We start from the raw sequence: 24,772 nt of genomic DNA, 5'->3' as shown, positions 1-24,772 counted from the left end.
GCTCCGCTGGCATGAGACGGCCGAACCATTGAGCAGTCGTAGCGCAGCTCTACCAATAGACATGTTTTGTATCAATTAAATGACAAACATAATATTCTGAATAGCTTATTGATAATTTTTATTCGTTTATAATCATCTTTATTTGGGTATAATAATGTTCATTTGTTTACAATTATTCTTATTTATTTATGATAATTTTGTTAACCATTTTTATCTGTTTATAATCATCTTAAATTGTTTTTAATAATATTCGTATGCTTGCACTTATCTTTATCTTACAACTAATTTCATTATTATTATTATTATTATTATTATTATTATTATTATTATTTTCTGACCCGAAACACCATAAATAATTCAGTAGGTACACTTTAGACATGTCAAGAATTAATTTTGGCCAGCTAAATCTGACTGATACCCTTCTCCTCGTCGTTTAACCCGTTGCGTTTGTATATAACACAATAAATCAACCTTAAACAATAAATATAGTTTATTAATTTCACATAAAAAAATAGAGTAAGCACTTTTCTTGTTTATTCAGTTTAGCAGATTATAAAATAATTGGCGTTAAGCGAAACAATTCCTGCAATTTTATTCGCATAAAAAGAAAGAAAGAAACTTATGGAACAGCTTCATAGTAACTTCATAGAGGAGAAGAAAAGATTGATATTTATAATGTGTCTACTTTCACTTCAGTGCCCAAATATTACTGACGAATAAAAGGCAGAATTTGATTTACGCTTTAAAAAACGGAACAACCTTCCGCGATCAACAGGTTATAAGTAGAAATTAGCATGACGCATCAGACTCGTCAACGTACGGCAAGGGGTTAACCTTGCTTATCGCGTCGATTGATTTCCACGATTTAATCCCCCGACACGTTTAACAAATGTCGCGACCCCGTAAGAGGAGACCGGAACCTTCCAGCAGAGTTGCCGGTGGCCTGCCCACGGCGGCGGGTTCCACGGCAATTGCGGCAGAGAAAACACACGTGCGTGGGCGTACTGATGAAACCATTGCTCTTTCTCTTTCTCTCTGTGTCGACAGCTTGATCCGCGTTTCCGCGATTGCGGCGCGGGGGACGATCCGACCGAAGACGGTCAACCGCTAATCGAACGATCGTGAAAGAATATCGGGAAATAGGGTCGCGTAGATAACGCGGCACGCGGCGGGATTGAAAGATTGTGCTTTAACAGCGATGCGGACGCGGGTCTCTGCACCGAAATAGGCTGATTGACGCGCTATCTGCGGCTACGTTCGTTATGACAATACCGTTCTTGGCGTGTGAAACCTCGGCGCATTGATGCTAGGGAATTGGGACGTAAATGCTAGGGAGTTGTGCTAACGTAAAATTCCCCAAGGAATGTTCCTGATTCTGAACTTTAGGTCTGCTACTCCCAAGAAATATTCTAACGTAAATCTTTCAGAACATCGATCTGTTTTACATTTTTTTACGTCTATACAGTTGAAGTTTCATAGTTAAAATAAATTTCCTCAATATTGGAAGAGAAAGAATGTTGCACGAATATGAAAGAGAATCAATTACTGAAACTCTGAAGAGGTTATTGTAGCATGAACCTTTTATAACATGGATTTCTCTTTTACATCTTTTTGGAAAATGTAAATTTTTCACAGTAGGATATAGGGCATAGAATATAAATATAGAATATAGAAAATAGAGTATAGAGTGTGGAATATGGAATATGGAGTATCGAATATAGAACAATGTATAAAATATGATATATGACATATATTATATAATATTTATTATAATATATTCGACCAACATCGTCCAGAGTCCCAGCAAATTCCGAATTCTTGGTATCCTCACGATAACGATTGTTCTCGCAGAAACTGATGGGGCAGACATGGAGTTTTCGTTATCGACCAAGTGGAGTGGGATATTAGAAGTATTCGGTGTGGTATATTACGGGTAGGATGCCCAGGACCCTTTAATATCGCTAGGGAATTTCGAAGCTCCAGGGAGAGCTGACTTCCGATTTAAATCCTACGAACTGTACATATTTCCGGCGCGGTCTACGGGGCCCAGACTCTTTACGGCGAAATTCACGGCACGGGAATCCGAAATACTCGGTGAATATTTTAACGGCAACGAGACGTCGACCCGGACGTTTCGGACGGTTCCTTCGAACGGTGGACGTCCGCTTGGATAATATATATATATATATTAACCCTTTGCACTTGAGTGGTGATTCTGAGACACCATAAAATTATTTTATCACGTTGCAAAATAATCTCTGTATTAAGAAAGTATGCATTTTAACAATTGTTAATGTTATGTTGATAGAAATAATAAGAATCAATTACATATGCATAAAATGCACTTTGTTATATAAAATGGAAATACATATAAGGCAATGAAATTATTTGAGATTTCCAGTTGAAATTTGCCGTGCCTAAGAGGTTAAAACAGCCGAATAAAACGGTCGAATTCGTTCGGAATTATGTAGCGTTCGATCGAGGATTCTCGGCCCTGATCTAATAGGCTAATAATCGTTACATAAAATCGTCGGCTGATTCTCCGTCCGCGGGTAGCCGTAGCAGTCGCGAGCTCTCTCGTCAGGCGTCTGTTTCGTCTTCCGAAGAAGAGGAAGAAGAGCGACGTGCCAGTGGGAACAAGTTTGCGATTCGGGGAAGAGGGCAATTTCGCGAGGCTCTTATCGAATCCGGGCACGAGCGCGAGAAGTCCGCTGCCAAAAGTTTGACGACCTAGTTTAGCGTCGGCCCTCCCGCCTCTTTCTTCTTCTCGCGGATGCTCGGAATTGTTTCTGGCCACGCGATCCAACGGCTGTCCGATGATGAAGACACACCGGACGTAGATTTTATGCAGCAACATTTTATGATTAAGATTTTCGTTTTCTTTTTTATTTTATAGTAGGAATTCTTTTGTAGATTATGAGTTAATTTGTTGGTGATTTGCTGCGACACAAGAAGTAAATTAGTGAGTTTGTTACTTGATCCTCTTAGGCACGACGCGTCATTATAGTGGCTTTCGCGGATGTTTCGTGCTTTACTTAATTGTATTATTATTTGTTGGAGTGTTCACCGAAATGCACCGGACATGCGGATGAGGAAAGATATTCCTTGACCTGCTATTTATTGCACCTCAAGCATCACCATTGACACTTAGCACGAAAAGGGCCTACGAAGGAATAGGTCAGTCGTTCCAGGCCGGCCTACTGAGCTAGTTGCAACTCCCACAGTCTACTAATTTTTTAACCGTCATTCTTTCAATGTAAAGTCATAAAGTACAACATTGTGTCATGTGAAAATCGTAATAAGTTACAACTGATAAACGTTTATTTCATTGTGTCGCGGAGTTTGAATAAACACTTAATATATAAAGTATTATTTGATCTCCTAACCTCGTCATCCCAATATTATTCTTTAAAGTAAACGATTGTAGTGAAAGTGTATCTTTACAATACACTAAAAAAAGAATATGTATATAGTTAATGCTATGTATAGCTATACCAAAAAAATATATGTACATTAAGAAAAATGATAATTCAATTATGAAAAACTTCATTTACGCAAAACCTCCTGCCGTGCCTAAGAGGTTATGTTTAATTGATTATATCTTTTTAGTCTAAAATTTTGAGAATTTTTTACATTCTAATCATAAATAGGACTGGAAAAATATCGTTGGAACAAGAATAATAATGATTATAATAATAAGTAAGTGATAGAGTCATTAATGTATATAAAATAAATACAAAACCAAAATAACAGTAATCGAAAAATTATTGAGTTAACTATTATTATTGAGTTACTTATTGTCATTGAGTTAATTATGATCATTAAATTAATTATTATTATTATTGAGTTAAAATATTTAGTTAAAAGGTGAAAAACGTGAGAGTACCGTGATAATTTGAAAAAATGGAACGCTGCGCGAAGACCACTCCTTCTTCCTTCATGGAAATCAGATCGACGTCCTCGCGGCGATCGTTAAATCATTAGCGCATTACCTGGCCAGTTTAATGGACTTTTAAAAGTCAAGGATTAGCGAAGACCTATTAATCGGCTGCTTAAACGGCTCGATCGACTCGAGCAACAGAGCAATTATATCTCCTCTTTTAATCCCTGTTTAATCGCGGCACTTATTGTCGATTCCGGCTCTACTTTATCTCTGAATTGGCGGAACACGTGCGCTGCTTGCTCGCTTCTTTTATTAAGCGATTAGAGCAGTTACGAATACTTTTTGGAGACTTTCGTCGGTGGTGGTGTCAATTGAAACGTCAAAGGGGAATTGAAAAGTCGTCTGCAATTGAAATATTACTCCACACGTTAATGCAGTTTTTTACTTTTTCTGTACTTAATTTTTATCAAATTAATTCTTAAAAAAATAAAATTTTGTAGCGGTTGTTAGATGAAACAAGAGCTAAATAAAAGTATATCTCGATTTTTAAGTATTTCAATAAATTGAATATAATACTGTAATAACTGTAAATTTTTTTACAATTTTGATTGTTCCTTATTAATAATTATATTTACTAATTACTATAGGAAACATTGAAAACTCGATTTAATTTTTAATGAAAATGTTAAACGATATTCTTTGCCACGTTTGACGAGAATGGTGTTACATTCAAATTTTTTAAATTTATCTTTAGTCTTTTTTGATGTTAAATTAACATATGATAACATTATTTGTTAAATAATGATTTTTAAGCCTTTCCTGCCAATCGATATTTAATTTAACTTCTTTAATTCTTGTCTAATTATTCTATAATAATTATTATAAACTCCCCATTTATATACATTATTAACTTATTAAAAATTTTTGAACTAGTACTTTTTATTATAGTTTATTTGTAGTTCTACAGGGTGTCCAAAAATTATGTTCCGTGAGATGAGGGATTCCTGAGGGCATTAAAAGCAACTTTTTCCTTAGCGAAAATGCAATCCGTGGCTTCGTTAGCAAGTTATTAACAAAAATAGCGCGGACCAATCATAGATAGAAGGCGGGGCGATTACATCCGGGGCGTGGCACAGCCTGTTTTTCGTTAATAACTTTATAACGAAGCTTCGGAGAAAATTTTTGTAAAGGAAAAAGTTGTTTCTAATGACATTTCCGATTTTATGCAAATTTTGTGACACTCTGTATATAATAAACGTAATACTACATACATATACATATAAATATGTATCACAATATGGACTACAAAGGGAACAAGCAATAAATAAGTGTAAGCGACATACAAAGATTACAGGATTTCAATCGAACAAACAAATTTCAAACAAAACTGATTTCAAGTCGGATATAAAGATTGAGGTTACGTACAACATGTTATATCGTCGTATCGATTATTAACGACAATACTTACAACAAAAATTACATAACTTTTACTACTAACCAATTTTGTATATTTTGTAACAACAAAATTTATTGGCGAAATAATAATAAAATAATATTTAATAATAAATAATTTGAAATGTCCACGTGTAAAATGAAGAAAGAAGACAGTGGTAGGATCAAAATTGATCTAATAGATCCATATTGGCAACTGCAGAGATAGAAAGCGAACCGATCGACTTCCGGTTACCGCTTGACGCAAGCGTCGTCCTCGCGTCGCGGTCGGAATAATAATTACGCGCGGTTGATTAGATTTCGTAAAAAACGTGCACATCGAGCTCGACGTTCGGTTGCTGTCACTTTTATCGATAAATTCGATTCATTCTAATGAATCGATCCGCGTCGATAGGAATCGTAGCAAAAGCGCAGTCATGAACATGAAACGTGCTTCATTACCGTGACTGTATCACTGGAACTGATAAGTGCGGCGACTCGATCATCTAGTGTGAATTATCGTCAAGGACGCTCCAAATGGCACGTCCTCCTTCGACGCGCATTTCCTCTGTTATCACGCTTCTGTTTCACTGACCAATTGTGATTGTCATTTCTTTTTGCCTCAAAACACGCGTCTTCGTGGATTTTTTCGATTTTTATAGTTCACTTATCGAACTGTATCATCGTTCAAGAGCGGTAATTGGAAAATAAAGTGCATTGTTACTAAGAGATCGCGTGAAATTAAATATTATGCATAGGTATTAATACTTCATAATTATTAAGTATTAATAGGTACTAATGGTCTTACTTTTTCTAAATATAAAGATGCTTTATTTAATTTACAGATCAATTACCACAGCTTCTTTTTTATTGAACACTGTAGATGTCTTTAGGGAATTATTCGAAAATTACAATAGCTTAATAGTAGGGTTATTATCTTGTTCCTTTGAACAGAGCGAATTTACCACTCGACTTGGCACTCTAACCTCTAAAATTCTAGTTCCCGGAAAAATTAGTTTTAATAGTTCTAAGCATATTGTTTATAGTTCAAACATATACATAATTTTTTATATAACAATTTGTAATTTATAATTTATAATTTATAATTTATAATTTATAATTTATAATTTATAATTTATAATTTATAATTTATAATTTTCACAAATATAAGCGTAAAATTACAAATAAAGAAGAATTTTTGTCTTACTTCAATGATAATATGTATTATCAACGGATGGCTGAGATTCTTCCGATTCAAAATCAGCTAAAAATCAGCTTTCCGAAGAAAAAAATCAGCTATTCACGGGTGATATCAAATATCGAAGAAGGACAAATAACTAAATTACTCGAAATATACATATATAATAAATATACATTATTTAACGTATAAGAGATTACTGATTGTAAACATACGACTGTATCATTCGAAAAACGCGGTTTATTCAATCGCAACCGAGATAGTCGTTTCTTGCAATTCTTGATTATTATTAATTGCTGATTGATACTCTACGAATTGTAGATATCAACAATAAAAATCAAGTGGAGATAAGTCGAGAAGTTACAAATTATATTAATGCTTTCGGTACGCACATATAAGTTATCTATATCTGCAAATGTATTTTTTAAAATTTTCCCTTTAAATTCAGAGAACAGATAAACATTTTTTTACTTCTTTTTATCACCCTAACTAAGTGCAATTTTTGAAAACGATTTTTTGGTCATCGTTTAGTAAGTTAATTCGTCTATCACTCTTAAAAAGTATTGTCATGGTTAAGGACAATATAAGTCATTCGGTCTAATTTTGAAAAACTTTATTCCGTTCTCGAAAACGTCGATGACAATAAAAAAATGTTTTAAACGAAATTTGAATGATTTTAAGAGGCATGTGATCTGATATCAATAAAATTGTTCTACGTAAACGCGTCGAGAACATATGAACTTTATCTATTTTTTTTTAAATCATTCTCTTCGCAAAAATACTACATCGCTTAATATAAAAAATCACTTGGAAGATATCCTTCTTTTCTATCCTCTGCTCGTTCGCAGCGATTCGTTTGCCCGTGAAAATCGAATACCCGGCCGTGAAGTTATCGTCTCGGAAAATCTCGAAAGCCGAAAGACAGTCCTTATACAGGGTGTCCCAAAAGAGTTGGAAGCACTTGAAAGAATAGATTCCCGAGGTGATTTGAAGAAACTTTTTCCTTAACAAAAAATTTCTACGTGGCTTCGTTAACGAGTTATTAACGAAAAACACGGACCAATAAGATTGCTGTATAGCTGGCGCCCCACCTTTAAAAGAAGAAGCGCGGCATTGCCCGCGTGGGAGGAGCGCCAATAGTACCTGCTACTCAATTGGTCCACGTTTTTCGTTAATAACTCGTCAACAGAGCCGCGTAGAAAAGGCTTACAACGCTCTTGGAACACCCTGTATATACAGGTTGATTACTATACCTCTTCTGAATTTTTATTATAACTTCTTAACAAAGCTCTATACAACCTACGTTTACATAACATTGCTTTTTTACTTTGTGCCATAGAATACACTGACAAAGTTTGAACATTAAAACCTGGGACACCCTGTATATCTTCGAGTCTCCTCCGACGCAATCGCGATCGCGATCGCGATCCTCCCGAATTTGGATACCACGTATGACGTTACAGTCGGCGAACCCTCTGCCGTGTATCGATTCCTCCCGACTTTCGCGCCGCTCGTTTTATCAGGCCAGTTTCTTCCTCTGAGTTATGCAAACAAACTCGCGAGCCGACTTGAGGGGATATTCCTGTGCAAATCTCTGAAGAAGTCGATATTTTTCTTCTTTACAGCTGGTTAGGTTCGTGAGAGATATCACGCATTGGGCTAGAACTAATCGAGCCGTTTATAAAAAACGATACCATTATAAATATTACATATATAAATATTTAAGTGTACATTTATAGAAATATTATATTATTATAAATATTTCATTATATATTTACATAAATATGATATACAGGGTGAATCAGCAAACGTTAACACCTCAAATATCTTTGTTGTTTCTAAAGATACGTAAAATATGGTAAGGTCAAAGTTTCACGGTACAATGGGCTTGACACGGTGCTATCAAAAAATTTTGCTTTCATGTCATTTTTTTGAATCACCATTTTTTAAGCATCTACAATGATAGCTCCTTTCATTAGGAATTCAGTGAGAATAATTATTCAAAGGTTATGTCAAGGTTATGTTATAATATTTATAATGTTCCAAAAAATTCTTCAACAATGTCCTTTAATTTTTCGACATACATATATGTACATGTTTATCGCATATAGCTTTTTAAAAAATGGTATCTTTTAGACCATAAAGATCTAAAGAGGTTATGAGAGGTAATAAGTAACGACAGAAATTATATTATACAATAAATATCATGAACCGTATGAAAAATTCATTATTTTTCTTTCATGTAACAAACGGACAGAACTTTCCGGTAGACCATGTTTATGCATAGTATACATATATGTGCCAATAATTATGAAAGTGATCTAAGTCATATATTTCTTGTTTCGAGATATTTAATGAATTGCATTTGCATAAATTAAAATATATTTTTACATTATGCGATCTTTTTATTTAGAATTTTATTAGTCTTGAATAATGGAAATTTATTATGAATATGAAATTTTTTGTAAATTTCATACGGAAATGTTGTTTTTAAAGTTTGAATTCACTTAGACTATTTTCAAAATTAACCAAATGTATTATAGATGACTTAAAGCAATAAAGAACTACGAGTTTTATTTGAAACAATAACTTTAATGAAATGATTCATGCACATTTATTAATGATTCTCAAAAAGTAAAGCATTTTTATCATTTCGAGTTTTTAAGTTTTCTAAAATGTTCCTGAAAAACTGGAGGAATGTATGGTAGTAAACACATAATATCTTTATGTTTTTCTTCCGATACTGGTCCAGTGGTGGTGCTTATTATTTAGTTCAGAAACGCGTGAAAGAGGGACACGCGCCGTTTACAAGTTATGTTTATATAATTTCTTTAAATTTTTCACTTAGACCACTTTCATAATTAACACGAAATGAATTCTATGTAATGTTAAAAGTACAACCACCATCTAATGGTTCATTTTTGACGATATCGTAAACATTACATTGAATAAATTTTCTTTAAAATAATGTGGTGTGGAATAACTGATAAACTCATTTTTTTTAAATTTTCACTTAGACCACTTTCATAATTATGGGCACATATAATATATAATATAGTATATAGTATAGTATACATATATAATATGTAATCGGCAAGCTCTCGACAATTTTCCTTGGCGCGGCTAAATAAAACTGCAGGAGAGCTTGTGTGTTGCTCGTCGCGAGGATCCTCGGCCGACGGGGTGGAAGTGGCTGAAAGGAGGGTGGCCCGGTGCCGGTAATGCGTTTCGACGGAAACACGAGGGGCGAGGGTGACGTTCGATCCGCAGCAGCAGGCGGGATGATTTCAGATGTCATTGTTTACGGTTTCTTCGGGGCCCTTCCCAGCTTTTGTGCCCGCCACCCTAACCGGGACGGTGGTGCAGCCCTCCTGTCGTTAAAACCGGCCACGCTCGCGGAACATTTTCACGCGTCTGACTCGGCGTTGAGCAACGCGTGTGCACCACGCCGATATGTAGGAACAGAAAGCAGACCGCCAACTATACGACCACTATTCTACGCCCGTCGAATTTATTTATTTAACCTCTTCAAGGATGAATTTTTATAATAAGGAAGAATCTATTTAATTGTTTCTTTTTTATTTATTATCCATTTCATTTCATTTCACAGTTACACTTTTAACAACTTTTTATGTTTGAAATTTATGCGTAAAAATTATCTTTAAATATAGTGTAACAATTTTAATGGCACCTCAGAGTCACCGCTCGAGGGAGAAGGTTTAAAAGAACATCTCTGTTCTAAATGTACATAAAAAACGACGAATTTTGGGAAAAATGTATAATTCTGCAAATATAATATCTACAAATATAACAGTAATATAACACATGAGAAAAATAATTGCTTTAGTAAAGATTAATGACACAATCCTTTCAATTTGACACAATTAAATACCACACTGAGACAAATATTTCATTTTATTAACCCCTTGACGTACCATTTGCTTCACAGTTGCTGCGATTAGGATTTTTTCAATTGGTATAATTTCTCGAAAGAGGCAGAATATTAATGTCGAACGGATCACCGACAGAATTCAAACGATACTAAAGTGCTGTGGCTGTCTATTGGACGGTACCATGCGCACGACACCACCGCGGTGTCGCCGGCCATTGAGCGATTCCTTTCGCGTTGCATCGTTGCGGTGACGCCGGACGGGGTATAGCGTTCATTTACTTGGGCGTAAGCGGCGTTACCGTGGCCGTCACGCAGACGCGACGGCGGCCGCGAACGCGTGTCGAAATATCGAAAAGATTTTGGAACGGGCACGGACCGCGTCGGAATTCGCAAAGTCGCGTGACATCGCCCGTTCGCCTAACTCCGATCGATCCGGAGGGGGCTGTAATTCGAGTTGAGAGGGTGGGCCGCGCCGTTAACGCGATCATGCAACATTGTAGAGCACCGGCAGTCGATAAGCCGGGCTCATTTTACCCGTATCAACGTCTGATCTAGTTTACGTATTCATTTATGCGGACACGCACGCACCTCGCAGTTCGACTTCCGCCATTTTTCCTGTCGTCGAGAAAACTTGGTCTTCTTGTCACATTTGCTTCCACCGTGGTCCGTAACTGGCGACAGTGTCTCCAGCATGACCGAGAAAATTTCGTACACACCCTGGAAAGCACCGCTACGAAGCAGACAAGGCTGGAAATTTTAATAGAAATTTTTAGACAGACTCAATTTTTAATGAATATTTCGGACAACTAATCTTAACCGTTTGCACTCGAGACTACATTAATTCTAAAATGAAGAGATTTGTTTCAACCTACAGTATTTTTATTTTGTATGATTATTTTTACTGAATACATAAGCAATTAAATGTGTATACTTGTAGAAGAGTTTTGTTATTTGACAATTTATCGAATACAAACAAATTTAATAATGTAAACATCCTTTCCAAAATAGTTGAGCAATTTTTAGCGTCGCCTCAGAGTCGCCACTCGAGTGCAAAGGGTTAAAGCTCGACGAGCAGTCCTTCGATTTTTGAGGTCGTCCCCTTTCTTCGACATCTTCGAGACACCACATTTCCCTTTTTAAACTTTTTAAAACCATCTATGACACTCGTTTAATTTTAGAACACCGCTAATCTTTTTTCACTGCTTCGTTCGCCTTCGATCCTTGATCGAACAAAAATAGCATACAACGACGCAAATGTCCTTCTTCTAGTGTCAGCCTTGACATCTTTCCTCCTTGCTAGAACAAACATTTTTCAACCGAAAAATAGTATTTACAACCAAGCTTGACTGTAGCAACAAAACTTGCGCGTTTACTGAAACTCCAGAACGGAATTTTATAAACCAATTTCTAACTGGCCGATCAGTTATTAGTCCTTCACCGTATACCCTGCATATTTGTTCAGCTGTCGCCTTTGCACTATTGCCTTGTTAATATAAGCCGTTAGGTATGAATGTTCACCCGTTCTTTTAAGTAGCAATCAACTTTTATTCTCTAGTTACTTTACAATTCTCTAGTTAGATTATTCTCTAGTATAAGAATGGATCGTAATGAATTTGTTTTATTATATACAATTATTAATAATTACGGATACTATGGCAAATTTTAGTAGAATAACAAATGACTAGAGTGAAGAATCGAGTAAAAATAGCTCGACATAGAACATATTAATGATTATTGTTGATTCTGCGGATAAGAATATGTCACGTAAAATAGAAGTTATTGTCATAATAACTAATTGATCATCCGGAATTCTTATAGCGGAATAAAACGTTGTTGCTCTATCGTAACTGGAACTCGACGGACCCGAGGCCGCCGGTTACGCCGGGAATACAGCATGATCCTGTATTTACAGCGTCCGAGCTGTTCCGCTGTTGTTCCTCGTGTTAACCGGCGTCAACCAATATTGATCACCGGCCGGGAAGCTTAACGTTTATAGGGAGCTTGTTAGGGAGGGCCGGACCGCAGACGTTGCGCTCTTCCCGGTCGTCCTTCCGCCCTCCCACGCTTCGATCCAACTTACCCACCCTGGACCGGAGTTCCTTCTTTTTATCTAGTCTCGTCAGGCTGGCCGGGAAACTGTGTCAGAATTCACGGTTCACTCGTCACGCTTCGCCGAATCCTCTGGCAGCGTGGCGCGATTGCTAATCAAGCTGATAGCGACCGAGAAATTCTGGTAAACGAAGAGAAAAAGGACGTGCAGACCGCCAGAAAAACTGCCGGATCGTCGATATTTTACAAAGTTTATATTTTTCCTCGCGAATTTGAAGAAGACGAATTGCGTTGCTTTTCTTCCGCCGGCATCAAAATGCTGCCACTGATAAGGCAGACCAGGATAAAAATATTTGAAAAATTCTCTGATCTATTTCGAAGATTGTCCCTATTATCTCCGTTGATGTTACAATTATCAAGGTTAGATGGCAATTACTGGAGATGAAATATTTTTCATTGCTTTTCAATCAGTTTTTGCTGGTCGCGCGATGTATTTTTCATCCCTTGCGCTATAATAACGAGCCAGACTCGTGGTGAAGATTTAAAGCAAACTCTACAAATTATGAATGTTATTCATTTATTCTATTAAGTCCTTGAATAAGTTCTCGCTGTTTCTCAAAAGATAGCATTAGTAGTACTCCGCGCATGGGATGTCTAATGATGACTCATCGGCAAGACAGTACTGTACGTAACCTTAAATTTCAGTGCACGTTTGTTCACTCTAGTGTCAACCACGTGTTTATTTATTGGTTTTGAAGATGTCTGCTTTTGTGCCGAATAAAGTGTTTTTGCGGGAAATTTTATTGTACTGCTTTATTCAAAAGAAATCTGCATCCGAAGCACACAGAATTCTCGTTGAGACTTACGGCGACAATGCTCTGTCGGATACGACACGCAGAGACTGGTTTCGACGCTTCAAAAATAGTGATTTTGAACTCGAGGATAAGAAACGTTCTGACGCACCGGCAAAGTTTAAAGGCGAAGAATTAGAGGAATTGCTTGACGAAGACCCGTGTCAGACGCTAGCAGAGTTTGGAAAAATATGACAAGTAGATGCGTCAACGATTTCAAAACGTTTAAGAAGTTAGGAATGATGCAGAAGCAGGGACATTGGATGCCGTATGAATTGAAGCCGAGAGCGGAAACACGACAAAGTCATTTTGTCGCGCGACAACGCTCGGCCACATGTTGCAAAATCATTGAAAATCTACCTGGAAACGCTTAAATGGGAAATTCTATCCCACCCGCCGTATTCACCGGACATAGCTTCTTCCGATTATCATTTATTCCGATCGATGGCACATGGCTTGGCTGAGCAGTGCTTCCATTCTTACGAAGAAACTAAAAAATGGATCGATTCACGGATTGCCTGAAAAGACGAATTATTTTTCTGACGCCGAATTCTTTTACTGCAAAAAAAATGGGAGAAAGTGGTCTCTAGTAATGGGCAATACTTTCAGTGAATTGATTTTGAACGTTATATTTTAAATAAAGCCTTTATTTGGGGAAAAAAGCAGGGAGAACTTATTCGAGGTCTTGATACGTCGAAGTCAAAATAAATTTGTCTGTTATCAAAGTATAGAAACGAAGGTAAATAAAGACAATGCAGGGAACAAAAATGATCTGGTCCTATTAGAAATCGTCACAACAAAAAAGGAGTGATAGTGCAAGGTTATGTCAACTACCGAACCCCGAGCGCTGCTGTCGGCGCATTAACGTCCATCTTGCTTCCGCTCGCCGTGTCTATTTTCTTACTCTGTCGAGCCGTGCTTGAGTTAGTTCTCGGAAGAAAAACGTGTTCTGTAGTACGTTTATTTACATTTTACATGCCGGCTCCCGAGTCGATGTAAATTGAACCGTGCACTAATTATATACTTAAACCGAAGTTCATTTTTCAGAACGGTAACGCAGCTTCGCACGAAACGAATACGGTGAGGTTAATTTCGAGATCAAAAGAACAGATATTTCTACCGCGCTTCTGGAAATACTAACGATTATTATATCAGGCTGTACCATGAGTATCTTCTTTTTGTTTTATGCGATATCAATAGACGATATTTGTTGTTTAAAGTTAATTTATCGTGTCATATATAAATCGTTCTGCTCTGCTACCTTTTTTCATCTGCTAGGAAGCCTCATTAACCAGTTAAGTGTGTTCGACGACTATATCTGTCATGGAGACGTGGCAGAACTTTGTGTCACGATGATTATATACGGTATGCGTAAAATTTTGTTACAATTTGATATTTATAATAGATATTTAAAGAAGAGTAAAGTGAGGCAGATTAAAATTGAATAGAATCGACGCTAAATACATATTGCTATTAGGTTGGAAACTATGAAACGGGCGTCGCAGCTGAACACAGACTAAACAAAAACGCCCGTTTCATAGTTTCCAACCTAATAGCAATATGTATTTAGCGTCGACTAGTTGTCGCCCCACTCGAGTGCACAGAGCTAACTTCATTATGCCAACGTAATAATCTTGTGACTAGTTCACGGTAACATCAAAGCACCACTTGTCGTAAAAGTGAAATTAATGTCTGCAGCCTTGTGTCCATAAAAAACAAGTACTACAGAAGTCGATTGGATGTCGAACTAGGTGTACGGATACCGGTTTCAAGAATTGAACCAGGTATTCGAGGAAATGACATCGCTATCCCCGTAGCAAGCAGCAACGGATAGATTTTACTAACCACAACGATGTTGCAATCTGGTTGTAACAGAGTAACGTTTTTGTTAGAAACAGCCTCAGTTTACGGTTTTTCGCGAATATCTTCGAAACTGGTGTGACATATTTTGTGGTGAAAAAAGCTGTTTGAAATGCCAAGCCGTTAAACATTTATTACACTTCTGTATTTATATTATTAATATATATTATATTTAATAATATAATAATAATATAATAGTGTAATATAAATATATTAATAATATATTAATAGTTGTTGCAAGTGCAAGCTGTATATATTTTCTATTTATATTAGTAATATTTTACAAATATACTATACATATTTTATATATTAATAGTAAATCGTTATTTTTATCTTCTGATTTCATCGTCCACATTAAAGTTGTATTTAAAAACACTTTCCTAATTTAATTGAAAAACATTGAAAATATAAAAAACGTCTTGAAGACATATTTCAAGTGTCTTGCAGTTGTTTTTTTCATATTATAAAAGATGTCCAATTCTGGACGTTTTTAAGCCGTCTGTTCTGGAACATCTTGGAGACGTTTTAACGACATCCTTTTAATGTCTGAAAAAGACGTCAATTTTAGGGCGTAAGACGTTCAGAACTAAAATGGACGTCTTTAAGACGTCCAGTACTTATTGGACTATTAACTAAAATAATTAAAATAAAAGTTACCGGAAAATTGACGTCTTCGACGAAGTCCAAGTTCGACGCTGAAACTTTTCTCCACGATTCCCCATTCATTATTTCGCTATTAATTAAAACAATTAACGTGGCAAACATAGGAGACGCCGGTAGTAATTGGGACATCTATCTAGCTCACCGGCGGCCGTTAACGAAGACCGACTAAAATTTCAAGGAGAACAAAGCCCCCGGGCGAAAGAGCCGGTAGGCATCCCTGAAAAATTCAATTCTCCGCATCGCGACTATGATATCCTCTCCGCGCTATTCTCTTACTTATTCATCCGGCGGTGCCGCGCGGAGGGTTGCGCTAACTAGTGATGGATTACCAGGAGGGGTTGGGAAAGCGGCGGCTACGGAAAACCGTGGGTGCATACTCCACGGGGAATGTATTGGCGACACGGGACACCGGAGTTTTCCCGATTGGCAGGATAGGACGGTGCCTCGTCGAGGGAAATGGAGGATTTTTCGAGCAACGACGGCACACCCTCGACAGAGAGAGAGAGAGAGGGAGAGCCCTGACGCGAACAAAGGCGGACGCACAGGAAGCCTCCCCATGAGTTTTCCTCCCCGCGAGTTTTCCCCGGGAATTAAATCGATAACTCCCTTTCCGGTGTGTAAAACATTTGCGATGGGGTGGCATTCGTCCCTGTGTGCTCTCAAACCGAGAAAGAGAGAAAAAGTAGTAGAGAGTGAAAGAAAGTTGGAGAGAGAGAGAGAGAGAGAGAGAAATAAAATGGGAGGGAGAGCAGAAGAGAAAAAAAGAGAGAATGGGACAGAATGAGAGAGTGAGAGAGAGAGAGAGAGAGAGAGAAAGATAGCGGAGAAAGAGAGGAACCACCGTATCTCACCCTCGCCACCGTCTCGTCTACGGGGTGCTCGATTATTCGGGGAAACCCCCACGGTAACTCGAGCACAGATTCCCGATTTGCTAATCGATACATTCCCGGAAAAATTTGCCTGTTGCCGCTGTGCGAAAGCGAGAGTATACGAAGGTATTATACATTCAACAGAGGTCGTCAATTACAGTCGATGAATTCTAATGTTAGTTGTACGCATATTGTGCAACTGTTATTTATTTTGATTTATTTCATTGGCGGGGAGCAATGGTAACGCGATAACAAGAACAAATGGAAAGTAAAGGAGGCAAGAGTATGCCATACAAAGTAGAGAAAAGTACCTAATCCAAAGTAAAATAGACAAAAGTATGTGGTAGAACTTAAAGTAGAAAAGAGTATGCAATACAAAGTAGAGAAGAATACCTGATACAAAGTAAAACAGACAAGAGTATATGGTACAATTTAAAGTAAGAAAGAGTATGCAATACAAAATAAAATTGAAAAGAGTACATAATAAAAAGTAAAATAGGAAAGAGTACGTAATAAAAAGTAAAAGGAAAGAATAACACCTTGCAGGGAGGTATGAAATAAAAAACAAAATAATGAACTACATTTGAAATATATTTGAATGTGGAAGTACAGATTTTTAATTATCTCTAATTGCTAAATTAGCTGTACGTTTGAACCCAGCTGTGGAGGTAGAGGAAAAGTCTACACAGTGTATGTTGGTATATTAGAGTTAAGCCGTTGGCAGCACTAGTGACTAAAGACTCGAGACTATGTTCAAACGTAGATATTAAAAAGGTACGCAGTTGGTTTGAGGATTGAAACGGTCTAATGGATAGAGGGATCTTTATGCAAAATAAAAATGGTTAAAGTTAATTGCAGGAAATTTAATTTAGATAAAAATATCTTCTTCCTTTAACAATTGTAACAAATCGTAAATAATACAACAATATCCTGAAATTTTTGTCATAACTGCATAAAACCCGCAGTCTAGTTATAAGTTATGATACGATACTCTAATCACGACATCTCTTTTGTTATTCGATTACTATGTTCGTAGGCGTCAGGCTTCTCGAATGCGCGATGTGAATGTCCGGCGCCCAGACACTTTTGTTGTTCCGAGCACGTACCAGTGCTAATTGTGAAATATTTGAAGTAATTATTATAGCCAATGCCGCGCATATTTTATTTAAATAAATCTTGAAAGGGGAGAAGCCATAAAACCACGTAACCCATTAAAAGATATTTCTGGAAAGTGGATTAGGTTGGCGAGTCTATGAGGTCGAAATAAATTACACAATGTTATTATTATTATATAATTATAATAAATTATATATAATTTAATAAAAAAAACTTATGGGACACCCTAATATTTAGAGTCGTTTTCGTGATAGAACTGTGCCTTGCTCCCCACCTCCGCGGACAATGCTGCGTCAAACTCACGCGACGCGTCAATCCGCAGCATGGACAGCGACCATGCAAGCGGAGCGTCGACTGTATTCGCTGTCTGATTGGTCCATGTTTTTCGTTAATAACTCGTTAACGAAACAGCGGAGAAAATTTTCGCAAAGGAAAAAGTTACGTGGAATCTCCTCTGGAGTTATATCGTTATCTTTGTCAGGGTGAAACGGAAATTCTGGAATCCTCTGTATACTGTACTTAATCTTCCAAAATTAGCAAAAATGAAAGGAAGACACCGTCATCTGGCTTCCGTTTCTTGCAATTAACATAGACAATTTTGCAAATTGATATAGACAGAATTGCACAGAGGTTCGCTGTTCATTCATTACCAATTGCCAGCAGATAAATATCAAAATACAGTATCAATTATGAATAGAAATAATAAAAAATTTAATAAAAAGCCCTCTTAACCAAGAAAAAGTTGTAACTCGAAAGACGCGAAGCAGACGAATTTTGGTTCGATGTTCCGGTGGAAGACGTAAGAATCGAGGAAACGAGCGCAAAAGCAAGGCGGGTTTCTAATCGCGTCAAAGCAAGTAACGAGAGAGTAATGCACGTCTAAATACGGCAGACGGATTCACCGCGTTCGAAATAGCCGGCCGCGGCTCTTTTTATCGATACAATAAAAAGGACATCGCTGTCTCGGTTCTCCGTTTTTATGCGTGCTCGTGTCGCCGCGACACGATGCAAAAGCGTAAGTCTCATCTCCGCTCTGTTACTCGTAACATTCTTTTATTAGGTAGCGTACTTTGCACGGTGAACTGGAAACCCGTTTTTACCGACCAATATGATTTCAGCGTTACTGCAATGTTTATGGTTATACGATAGTATATAAGGGACCGTTGAACCCGTTCGACACCAGCTAAGATATTGTCGAGCTAGAAATCTACAGTCACTTCCAAAAGTATTCGGGCTTTGATATAACCTTGACTTTTACGTCTGTATTTAAATAAATATACATTGATAGGAAAAAATCCTTTACGCTATATTAAAGTAGTATATTGAAGTATATTACCTACGTGAAGTACATAACCTTGAAAAAATATATTTACTATTGTACATTGTAATATTAATAATAATATAATGATAACATTAATATAAGCTGTATTAATATATAACAAATATACATTACATTATATTTTTAAAATTAGATTGCATTTTCTTATATTAAAATGGTAAGATCAAATTGGTTAAAACTTTTTATTATTTTTATGAAAATTAATGTTTGAATTCTCTTCGTGTGTCAACGATCTTGAAATAAAAAATGTGATAGCGGTGAACGGTAAGTTTAGTATTAACACGTACTGTACGTTTGTTGAGTCACTTTCGTCCGGCTTTTCATTTAGGTCATTTGATATTTTGTCTAAAAATTGATATGCAATTATCAATTATTATATATACAGGGTGATCAAGTAATAATTGTCATTTTAATATCTTCGTTCTTATTGAAGATATTAAAAAAGGCCTATGATATCACAGTAAACATTGTTCGGAAGTTTTAAGGTCACTTGACTAAATTAAAACTTAAAGTACATCAACGAAAAAGTATAAAATAAAAATCTGTTATTTTACAGAGAAATGTTTAATGTTACTTAAAAATTTAATAATTTTGTGTTTGGATCTACTTGTTTGTTCACAGAATTGTCTAAAATGAAAAATGTTTTGGATTTGGTAACTTTGAAGGTATATCAGTATACTGTAGATTTTTACGCGAAATAATAATTATTAACATTCGTTAATTAATACGCAATCTTAAAAGCCTAAACGTCATAAAATGTCACACAAATTCTTTAAATGTGTTTAACTTGTGTCACAAATCCATAAAATCCGTGCACATACAAATATATAAATATATCTTTTTCGATACATCGAGAAAATGACTTTTGACCAGGAAAAACGGATGGCCAGGCCGCTGTTCATTGTTGTCGACTAGCAATAAAGCAGCAGTTGAGATTCGCGTATCCACACGTGTGACCGCGTAAAGAAGTTACAAATGCGTGCGTTTCCATGTACACTAGAATTTGATTACGGTTGGTTAACCTGTAGAAACACGAGCTCCGTATACTTCGCGTTCGACGCGAACGCTGGCCCGCGACTTATATTAAATCTAAATGTACAGCGTTGCGTCGCGGGACGCTGCTTAATGGCAGCGTAGCTTCGCACCTCGTGTTTAGTAATTATAGACTGCGGATGTTTGCACATTTTTGGGATTTTTCCTGCCCGGCCAAACTGTGAAACGGGCGAATTCAATATTGCAATCGTCGCGTGCAATTTAAACTGCAGCATAGTTGTTCTTGGTTGTGGGTTGGTCTAATTGAATAATCGAATGACACGCGTGAAGTGGGAGTCGATTCGTGAACGAAGGCTATTAGCATAGATTAGGTTTAGGTTAGATTTAGGTTAGGTTTGCAACATTTATTTTAAAATGTTTTTCCGATGCTAACCTTGATTTAAATCAAAGAGAAACACTATAAACTTGCGGATGCTATTGACCTATTCCTAATCTGTTCAAATTAGATACCTATTCATGATATATTTTTATTATTAATGAAAAGTACACCTGTTATATAGATTTCTTATCCTGATTTAATTCGAATGCAGAAATTATAAATCAGCAAAGGTTACAGGCATAGGTTAGATGTTTACGTTAGGTTTGGTATTTTTGGGTATTTTTAGGTTAGGCATAACTTTTAAGGTTGCAGATTGTTGCTCTTGGAATTAGCATAATTCTCTTCACGACTCTTCACACTTTCATACGAAATAAATGCCACCTCTACCACTTTTAATCATTTCCTCAAAATTCTTCACAAAGTTTAAAATATGAAACTTGAAAAATTCAATTTAGGCCACGAAATACGGATTTCCAGACCACTATAATATTTAAATACTTATATCATCTATTTATTATAATTCATTGAGGAAGGTTGCGCCAAAAATTTATTTATTTTTCATAGCAATTATTTAACCTACAAAAAAGTCCGATAGTCATAGTTTTTTAAATTTATTCGACAGCCTCTATTAAAATTTGATTTGTTCTAAATGCACCAACTAAAAAATATAAAACTATCATTAAAACCTCACATTCTACAGAGAAATGTTTAATTTTAATTTAAATATGATAATTTTGTGAAGACTGTGTCTCGTCACAAATTTAAAATAAAACATATTTTTTAAATATTATAAATTTGAATTCGATAACTTTGAAGGATTATGAGTAGACTGTTCATTTTTCCACGAAATTAACATTGTATCATTGATTGATTCCGCCATTTTAATGTTTGATCATAATACAACGTCATATATTATATAAATTCTTTGAATGTTTTTACTACATTTAATTTGATCGACTCATTTGTGCCGCAAAATCATAAAATCCATGTTCTATAGCAAATACATATATTTTTACGACCTAGGTTAAGTCTGCGACACGTCTAGGTTAGGTTCAGTGTTCTACATTTACATACTATGACTAAATTGATTCGCAGAAGTTTGCTGCTTTGCTTACCATCGGTCACTGTCATCGCTCCGATATGTACATGGTCGCTCGAAATTGTTTGATCGCGTGTTTGACGAACAATGAACTTGACTTTCCGTTTGAATGAAACACGAGCAGGTCTTTAAGCGGTAACAGACTTAGGCGTGCCGAGGGCAGCCGATAGAACAGGAATCTCGAAAGCAATTCACGTATTGGAAAAAGTTTTTAATACCAAGTTTAGAACAGTGGCCATCTGTTTCTCAAATTCATATCACGTTCGAAGTTGCAAATAGTTGCAATTGAAATTTGCGTGCTGTTTCTCATAATTCTTGAAATACTTTTACACGAAATAAGTTCTATGTCCCTCAATTTTAATCATTTGAACTTCTTAAAGTTTAAATTATGAAACTTCAAAAATTTAATTTTGTCCAGGATAAAAGGCTTCCCAGCCCACTGTGGTTTTGCAATACTACTGGCGTTTAATTTATTACGATTTGTAGGCTATTACTATTTATATTCTCTTCCTAACAATTGTTTATAATTTGTTATCAAAATGGCGTGATGCTTATCACTCTTAATATTTTTTTAAAACCCTGTCCAAAGCTTGAATTGTTCTAAATTTTATTCCGTTTGTTTATGAATTAAACATTGTTCAGAACTGAATTGTATACTTGAAGTTCGCCGGCTAAAAAATTTTAAACCGTCGTTAAAAATAATTTTCTGATATTGAAACTGAAAATTTTATTTTCTTTCATAAGATTGACATTATTTAATGTAAAATATATATATTTGTTACAGTTCAATGCAATTAACTTTGAAATAAATTGAATAGATTATAACAGTTTCCTGTCGGTTCTACAAAATTTAGTTTTCTGCGAGTGTCCTAATACTTTTGGATGCGAGTGTATTATTGACCATGAAAAACGGACTCGCAGACCACTGTTCATCGTCTTTGAATTCTTTCTTATATCAATTCTCGTAGACGGAAATTTGATTTTCACAATGTCCAATTCGCAAAACGACTACGCAAATATCTATTCAAATAGAATTTACATCAAAATCCCATAGGCGCGATCAGCTTTGCAGTTTACAGCACTTGTTGCCAACAGCAACTTTGTTTAATTGAAATTTCGCGTCGGTGACTGCAACCGTCGGTGTATCTGTGTTTCGAGAAGACAATACCTTCGGCACGCGAAGGTTCCCCAATTGATGACGAACAATTCCGAAAACCGGTGGCCGGTCCTGCAAAAGCCGCATTGGGATGCGTCCCGCGCGGTTCTATTTTCTCCGGCCTGTATATTAGAGTGCAACAAAAGACGTGACGATAATAAATAGCAGAACGACGCGCGATAGATCGGGGTAGAGCGGCGCGGCGCGGAGCGGAACTCGTATCTCGCTCCGGAGGCAGCTCGAAATTGACGAATACCCAGTCGCCGGAATCTCCGCGAGCATTGTTCCCCGGCGGAATGGTGGTGGGCGAATAAACGCGTAACACACATTCCAGCGTGGCCCGGTGGCTGTAGGAACGCGCTCCTCCGCGCTTCTGCGCGCTTGCACGCGCGGTCCGGCGCGGCGTAGGGCTCATTCGGATGCGTCTCGCGTCCGTTTCTCTGCCGAAGGACCGGAAGTTAGCTCGTCGCGCGTGCATCGTCACGCGTATCCGGTGCCCCGGAGTTCGTTTATCGAGGCCTGACACTTCCACGAAAGGACACGCTTTGATCCTCTTTCCACGCACCCCTGTACATACTTCCCTTCGACATCTTCTTATTCTTCGGGCCTCCAACCAGCCGGCAACCATTACATACAAGCGATTTTTGGACAGTCCATCTAGGCTCATACCACTCTTTCGAAATAAAATTCCATTGAAGTGATCGAATGTCAGTTTAAAGCTATGACTATGTCGAAGGGTACACTGATAACGATGCATGATATACCGGGTGGTCGAAAAGACTGGACCGGAATTTGTTCAATGTAAAATTAAACATTTTAGTTTCGCAACACGGTTTGTAATGTTTTTAAATTTGTTAACAGGTGTACTGTCAGTATTTACCTTTGTCCATATAGAAACGACCTCCTACAATTAGTAGTCATTCAAAGCAGTGGGCTAGGAAGCCATTTATTGTGGACAAAATTGAATTTTTGAAGTTTCTTATTTTAAAATTTAAGAAGGATTTTAAATAAATGATTGAAAGTGTTAGACATCGGGTTAGGTTCGTACGAAAGTTTAAATAATTGTGGAAAAAAGTATGTAAATTTCAGTTGCAACTATCTACAATCTCCAACGTGATGCGAATTTAGAAAATAAATGTCCTGTTGATATAGACTTGTGCCTGGGAATGCTTTATTGAAAAAATATATGCGTTTAGAAAATATATAAGTGTTCACAAAATATATAAGCGTTCAAGAATTATATAAGCTTTCAAAAGTTACATAAGCGTTCGAAAATCATATAAGTATTGGTTTTTAAAAATACAATAGAAATAGAACATCAACTCTGAGAATATTATTTATTATTTTCAATATAAATGAAATATTTGAAAGAGTTTGACAATCACTAATTCGACAAATTGAAACCTGCATTTTTACAGGGGTGGCAATTTTTGAAAATTTCTTAAAACTTGAAACAAATTAATTACATAACTTTCTGCACCAATGTAGTTAGGAAAAGTACGATTTCAATGCTTTTCGTAATTGAGGGGGTACCGCAATGTACCTAAGTACAACGCTACCTAACCTAACTCTGAGTGTTGCATAGATATGTGACTATTGTATTATATGAAAGTATTACAATACTAAGTATTGTAATATTACAAGAAACTAAGAGTGCGATGTATTTATTTCATTCATCAGAGAAACTAGGAATGTCGTTGTATGTATTCATTTCATCTTATTGAAAGTATTTAAGGAAGAAAAATATTGCACCTGGCTTCGGTGTCCTATAAATAAAGTACATATTTTTGATTTTACACAATCACGCATCTAGTGAATATTATTATGGAGTATTATTTCTTCGTCGCCTGTAATAATGAAATAGAGTAATGGACACATACATAGGTTAGTCGGCTGCTAGGTATTGTAGGTTAGGTACATAAACCCTCAGCTGTCTTACGAAGCCTCTGCGCCAGTGGCAGTTTGCCGTACTTCGTTACTCCCTCCATCACGAA

At 36.5% G+C, this 24,772-nt stretch overlaps 2 protein-coding genes across 6 annotated transcripts in view; one reads left to right on the top strand and one right to left on the bottom strand.

Moving 5' to 3' along the window:
* Positions 1-21,743, bottom strand: part of LOC144477250 (uncharacterized) — a 111,329-nt gene extending 89,586 nt beyond the window's left edge. The window contains exon 1 of the mRNA XM_078194826.1: positions 21,639-21,743. The gene's annotated coding sequence lies outside the window, so the exon portion shown is untranslated. The remainder of the gene's footprint in view (positions 1-21,638) is intronic.
* Spg (dedicator of cytokinesis spg) overlaps positions 1-24,772 on the top strand; it is a 135,477-nt gene that overhangs the window by 12,126 nt on the left and 98,579 nt on the right. The window lies entirely within an intron of this gene.

Source organism: Augochlora pura, chromosome 11, assembly GCF_028453695.1.
Source record: "Augochlora pura isolate Apur16 chromosome 11, APUR_v2.2.1, whole genome shotgun sequence".
NCBI lineage: Eukaryota > Metazoa > Arthropoda > Insecta > Hymenoptera > Halictidae > Augochlora > Augochlora pura.
This window is presented reverse-complemented; position numbering and strand designations above follow the sequence as displayed.